Source organism: Dipodomys spectabilis, unplaced genomic scaffold (genome assembly GCF_019054845.1).
Source record: "Dipodomys spectabilis isolate Male_0828 unplaced genomic scaffold, ASM1905484v1 ptg000523l, whole genome shotgun sequence".
In the NCBI taxonomy this organism is placed as follows: Eukaryota; Metazoa; Chordata; class Mammalia; order Rodentia; family Heteromyidae; genus Dipodomys; species Dipodomys spectabilis.
The window spans coordinates 556,523-563,972 of NW_024871200.1; the positions used below are offsets into that span (position 1 = coordinate 556,523).

The following is a 7,450-nucleotide window of genomic DNA, read 5'->3' on the forward strand; positions in this document are numbered from 1 at the left end:
TTTGTTTTCCCCCTACCATACCTTCCCTCCCATCTCCACAACTACCTCCTCCTGCTTAGGTCAGTGACTTAGTTTTCATATTTGGTTGGCACAAGGTTTGAACTCAAGTAGTAGCAAATCTTCCCTCACATTGCTACAGATTTACCAAGACCCTGAGTTCAAATCCCAGGCTAGGAAAGAAAACTAGCAGAAATTCCAAACTAGGTAGCTTTATTTTTTTAATTTAGTTAAATAACTATATTTTCTTTATTCTTTTTCTTTTTTTTCTTTTGGACAACCATGGGGCTTGAACTCAGGTCATGGAAACTCTGCCTCAGCTTAGATCTCTCTCGGCTTGGGTGCAGCCTCCAGAACCATAGCTGATCCTAAGATCCTAGGCCCAGGGGACTTTCTAGAAAAAAAAAAACTGGAAAGCAGAAAAAGTGGCAACCTTCAGGGGGCTGGGGTTTTATTATTTTTTTCTTTGCACAGTGACCATCCTGGGTTTGAATGACATGACTGCAAAGTAGATATGACCTGCCATTGCTGATGGCTTGTGGGCTATCAGTGAAGCCATAGGACAACCTGTGAACACAGGCCCTGGGTTCAAATCCCAGTCCTGACACCAATGGCAGGAGATCACAAGAGACTCATTCCTTTGCATGGGAATATCCATTGAAAGAGTAGTTCATGCATCCGTCTAGTCTAAAATTGGATGCAATAGTCTTAGAATGCTGATTGATCTTAATGTATAGTTTATTAAGCATTAAAAGAATAATATTCCTTCAATGGTGGTATAATAAATACCTAAGAGTTGGTAGGAACATAGTAGGTGTCATTCAATCATAGATAGACGGCTCTGGCCACTCTTTAACAATATATATTTCTTTGTATATCACCGTCTGCCTATCCATGTATCGCTGTTTTGGCCAAATCTGGGGGTCAATCTCAGCACGTGGGAACCACTTAACAGCTTCATTGGCTAGAGGCTCCCATCCTCAAACTCACCCATTCATGAATTGGGCCTGCTAGGTCCTGAGATCAGATCCTAGCACTGCCAGGCATGATAGAGAACACATACATCTAAAATCTAGATTCTATGTGTTAGGATGTAAACAATGTAATAAATGGTATAAGTGTCATCAGAGTCAATAAAATAAGTGGTAAATAAGTTAATAAAACAAGAAATAAAATGAATAAACGCACCAAACACAATATGGACTGAACATCTGAACGGAAGTATAAATCCTATCGTTAAGATGTATATAAGGAGTAACTTTTCCAGGACTGAGGCTTGAATTCAGTCCCCCTAGGAGGAGGAAATGGTGGGAGATCCTGAGATACTTGTTTCTGGACCTAGGAAGAGTCATGGCATGCGATCGATCTCATCCTTGAATGAGTAGTTTGTGCATGATGCAAGTAGGAAATGATACACAAGACTCATGGGGTATAGATTATTTGTAAAGAAGAGTTAATGAAGCATGACAATAATCATCACAGACATGAAATGAATGCATCAGAAAATACCCAAATATAGGTACACACAGATTGGATTCCATCACAAGTCACCATCAATCCTACTCTATACAAATATGTACTTGTTTGCATTCTACCTTCTATTTATGAATGGATGACTATTGTGCTCCCCACTCTCCCCCCAGGGGGGCTCAAATTCAGGTACTGGAAACGCCTAGCTCCTTTGTCGTTCACAGGCTGTTGTGCTCATATGGACCCATTCACCAATTGGGCCTGCTAGGCCCCGAGTTCAGATCCCAGCCCTGCCAAAAGATTCATCTTGATGTAAGACGCCAATGGTTGCATATGTTTTCCTTTCCTGTGCAAGTCTTGGGTCTCAGCTAGGATGGAGAATGCATGGGCCACCCTGTGGTCATGGGAATAAGTTGTTATCCATGTCAGCGCAGTTATACCTGTCATCATATACATGAGAAAATACACAATAATCCATGAATAGCATACAAAATAAACACAATAAGTACACTCAATGCACGATGCAGTCCCCACACGGATGTGAATATACATCCCATGTTTAAATGATGCATTGAGCACTATTTTGGCCTCCCTGTGGCTCGATCTCATTTCCTGGGAAGAGCCCCTCTCCTTAGTGGCTCAAAGTTTGGTGTGATCACGTGGACCAATTGGGCAGTTGGGCCTCCTAGGCCCTGAGTTCGAAGCCCAGCAATGCCAAAAATTCACCCTGATGTGAGAAGCCAGTCATTGCACCTGTTTTCCTGTGCTGTGCAAATTCTGAGTATCAGCCACCATGGAGAATATATAGGCAACTAATGTCAGCTTATATTTCCATAATTCATTCATCTGAAATAACAATTTGCAAGACTGGAGATGTGAAGCACTTAGACATGATTTTATTCTCGTTCATTTGGAAGATTAATCTTTAGTCAAAAGGAACGTTTAAAAATGGCCTAGAATTTATTCCTACCAGTTTTTATAAATGGCTTTGTACAATGGTATGTGATTATTTTATTTTGCATAGGATAATTTTTTCTACTACCTATAAGTATTGGAAAAAGAAGAAAACTAAAATTTACTACATAGAGGAATATGATAGAAATAGAAGACAGATTTTATGTTTGTCAAATCTCTCATCAGTACCCATAATCAAGACTTAAAGTCATATTTCTTACTATGTTACACAGATAGGGAAAATATATGATAAGGCAACACATGATAAGGCAACTATTAGTGACTTTAAAATGTACCTTCTTATGTGATGAAATTTACTTTATTAGCTAATATTTGGGTTTGAATTATGGGAGGCTGATCTATTTAACACATTTCTGGAAGGCACCTACTGAACAACACAAATGGTGGGGGGTAGTATTTCTACACTTTAATGAATGGTTGAACTTGTTTGGTATTAGTGCTGGGTACGTAAATCAACTCTATTGTAACTTGCTCCCTACACTTGAAAACCTTGTAATGTCACTATCATCTACTTGTCAAGTGTTATTTTGGTGAATATGATTTTTAAAAGTTTATTTGAAAAGGAATATACTTTCAGGAGATTAAATGTAGGTTACATTGGTTTGAGAATGACATTTTTATACTACAGAACCAAGTTTTACTGAAGTACCAGTGTTTTGAAGCACTAAGGGTCTTCTCAATTAATGTTTTTCTAAATTATATTTGACCTCTAAATCAAGTTTTCCTAGTCTTGGTAGACCAATTATGATCTATCATTCCAGAAACTATTTTTTTGGCTGCACTGAAATCTTTCATTCATCATTAGGAGAAAGGTATTAAAAATAACCTTGTTCATTTGTGATTTTGTTCACTCATATGGGCTGGTCATCTGTAAATTGAAAGTTTGAATTACAGTACTTTCTGTCAGATTTTGTGATCTCATCTTTCATTTTAAGTTGCCTTGCAATTCACAATTGATTCCTGCTAATTCTTGTAAGCAATTGGGGCCATGAAATATTATAGAAATGAGAAATTGAGATGAGTCTTTAATTATTTTCTGTTGGCATGTTGCATGGGCCTATGTGAGAAGTCATGCCCTTGTTATCTGATGATGCAGATAACTAGGACCTGTTATCCTAGGACCCGTGGGTCCTGCAGAAGAATAATAGCTTTTAGACATCATATCAGCAACATTTGGGTATAATCAGTAAGAATGCTTCAGAAATATGGAGAAAAACACTTAGGGACCAGCAAGTTAAAACAATAAACAGAGCATCAGAATAAAATCCCTTATAGATTAGCAGAAAACAATACTGTTATTTTACCATGTGTATTCAGAAGACCACGAACACTTAGAACGTATCACAAGCTTATACTGAAGATATTGCGTTGATACTTTTTATATTCTCATATATATTCTAAGCCTAATTATTTATATTCCAATCTATTTATGGGAATAAATGTCAATATATTTGTCAAATTATCAATTCTAGTAAGATTCACTGTATGAAATTTAAAATCAGCACATATAAATATAAAATTTATAAGTACATATAATATAAAAATTGTTTTGCATTGTTGTGTTGTGTTTAGGGAATCAAAGGCTACTCTGTTTTAAAGTATTATTCCAATATCTCTACCTCAGTTTTTGGTAGAGTTAGACTTAAAGCTTTACCATTTGTAGATATGCAGCCTAGAGGCAAGAGGAAACACTGTGATTAAAACATTACAAATTTAAGGCCTAATATCGAGGAGAAACATATGGACTTCTCCAGGAGCTATAGCAATATTTGGTGATAGAATGTCAGTAGTGTAAGTTCCTGCTTGGTTGGATGATAGACAGGTCAGGACAGTAGGTAATCATGCATATGAACAATTTTTTCACTTTCTTGGCTTTAGCTACTTTTGAAATGATACATATAATAAACAATTAAGTTTTGATAAAATACCTTCCATTCTGAACAATTCTGTCTGAACTTTTCATCTCTCTATGATCCCTTGTAACTAAGATTATTTTTGTTCCAGTAAGAGAATCCATGCTGTCAGGGTAAGATATTCTGGTTGGTCTATTCCTACATGGAAGAAAGGTAAAGGTTCAGTGTCAACGTCTAGTGCGTTGGGGTCCCTGGGTAAGGGTCACAAAATCACCAGGACACAGGGGATGCAGAGTGCAAACAGCAATTGCCACTGCATGCTGTGCTTTATTGTTAGTGGGTATTTAAAGACTAGCAAGCATAATCTTTGCCAAGATTTGGTCAGAAAACATTCACACAAAAAATTTCCACAGATACATTTTTACTTAACCTATGAGAGAATGTCTAGGTATATTATTATCTAAACTATTTTAGAGCAAGCTCAAACCACTTCTCCAATCTCAAGGAAAATGCTTTACCAGCTGTTCATCTATGCTTAAGCAAGCAGAAGAGCCACTTCCTCAGCTCCCAGGAGTCTGTGACATGTTTTGAGATAGGGAGAGGGAACATTTTCCCCCTGTACCCTGGCGTTCCAAGAGCTTTCCTAATCCCAAAAACAGTCTTCAGATAATCCCGAGGCTGGAGTCTGCATCATTCTGCCCCCTTAACCTAGACCCTGAGTCTTCACAGTTCAGGTAGACATTTGTCCCAGCAAGACCTCATTTGGGAAATTTTAAGCTGCAGAAAGTTAGAAGTAGCTCTTAAGCAAGGCTTACTTTGAATCCAATAGCTCCACAAAGCTAACTCAGTTGATAAATAAGTACTTGAAAAGCCACCACCTTTGGACTTAGCTGTAAAGGCTTCAAAGTATGATAAAATTTAAAATGAAAACGACAAAATAGTCATTGACAAAAAAAATGTAAATGTGAGCAATCGACCAAACTATATAAGTTTTTTCCAGTGTACACAGAAATTTAGAGAAATAAGATCAATAGCATTTTTAGGAACAATAAGGGTTCCTTGTTACAAATAGGCAACCATGGATATATGCCCGTATAAAAATTGTATCATTACGTACTTAAATTTAGAGGATATTACATGCTTCAGCAGCAGGTCTACCCAAATTACAACAATACAGAGATTAACATGGCACTTGCACAAGGATGATATGAAAATTTGTGAAGTATTCCATATTTTCCATTCTTCTGACGCAAGAAATGAAAACCAGTTATTAAAAAGTTGATTACAAAAATACACGTGTAACCATACATGTAATTCATAGAATTAAAGGTTAGTTTGACATCAGTGTATTAAATTTTCACCTTAGAAAGGCCTTTACATAGCATAACCGTTACAAAACTTGAAATTAGATAATATTGCCATTTTATCCCAAAGAAATAAAATAATATAAGAAACTACGAAAAAAAAGGAGTCTTAAAATTCTTCTATATGGAATGCAATCTGAAAGGTCACATTTATTAATGAATCATTATATAACAATGTAGAATTCAAAGTATTATATCTAGGAGAGATTGAAATAAATTATGGACATTACACAAACATAGATATACTTTTTTCAGAAAAGCTCCAGGAACATCTTTAGTTTCTATACTATTCATTTCAACAGATAATTTAAAATTATTTCTGATTTAAAGAATCACAAACTCTGCAGAAATCATTACAGATGTATACAAACAACTCTTGAATACATTTTGATATCAAAGTCATGCAATTCACTTGGAAGAATACCATGGAATACATAAATTTTTATAGTAAGATATTGCTGTTGCTTTGTATTGTGAAAAAAATTTGTAGGGACACAAAAGATGGACTGGCATTTTTTTTTTTTTTTTTTTTTTTTTTTTTTTTTTTTTTGGGGGTCCGGTCGTGGGGCCTGAACTCTGGGCCTGGGCACTGTCCCTCAGCTCTTCAGCTCAAGGCTAGCGCTCTACCACTTGAGCCACAGTGCCACTTCCGGCTTTTTTCTTTTTGCTTATGTGGTGCTGGGAATCGAACCCAGGGCCTCAGGCTTGCAAGGCAAGCGCTTTACCACTGAGCCACCTTCCCAGCCCAAGGACTGGCATTTTTGAAACTTAAGAAACTTAACCAAACCATTACGACTTAAGAGAACAATTTGTACAGCCTTCGACAACTTCAAAGAGGTAGTGATACATACTTACCCTTTTGGCAATATCAAATGCAGTTTCTTCAAAGTTGTTCTTCAGACCTGGTTTGATATAATGGTTCAACAGAAGGAGATACAGAGTATCTTTGCTATTTCTATTCCCAGCAGCAAGATGCAAGGAGGTCAAGAGGCCTTTAGTTTGGGGATTGGTATCTGCATCATGATGAATTAATAAAGAAGCCATTCTGGTATTATTCCACATATAAGTACTGTGCAGGGGTGTCCAGCCATTCACAGTTATTGCATGAATATCTGCCTTGAGCTACCAACTCATGGACAATGTCTAAGTGTCCACTCTAGGCTTCCCGATGAAGAGGGGTATACTCATCCTCATCCCTAGTATTCTTCTGGGTGGCCTTTTTGGAAAGTAGTGTTCACACCACAGTAAGCCGATAAATTTCGGCATCCCAAAGAAGAAATTTGCTTGGATCCTACTCCATTTTTTTCTTGCAATTGATACCATTCCTCATTTTTTCATCTTGTTCCTTGTCTTCGTCAGAATTGCCTAATCAGAGATTTTGAGTACCAGTGGGAATGAGGTGTCCATGTATTTCCCCAATAGTTCACATTGGTTGAACTGGTCAGAAAAAACTGGTGAATGTTCTGCATATGTTTTTTCACCATGATTAATTTTCTCGTTTTCCATTTTCACTATTCTAAATTATTCTAACTGGAGAGTAGTGAATTATAGGGAGCAGAGGAAAGATTTTCCTCAGTATTCAAAGGTATAGACTGAAAATCAGGACCAGTGGTGTCTTCATGTGCAGCTTATTCTAGGAATGAGAAAATAGGAAACAATGCCTTCTATGTAAATGATTTGGGAAATACCATGTTATAGTGTAAGAGAACTCACTATTCAACATATGGGATTTAAGAGCTTTCTAATAGCTTTCAAATGTTGGTATCCAACATTAGAAAAAATGTATAATGC

General features: G+C 36.8%; 1 pseudogene; it reads left to right on the forward strand.

The window, feature by feature from the left end:
• Nucleotides 1-5,432: 5,432 nt before the first annotated feature.
• Nucleotides 5,433-5,532, forward strand: LOC122099593 (annotated as a pseudogene).
• The last annotated feature ends 1,918 nt before the right edge of the window (nt 5,533-7,450 follow it).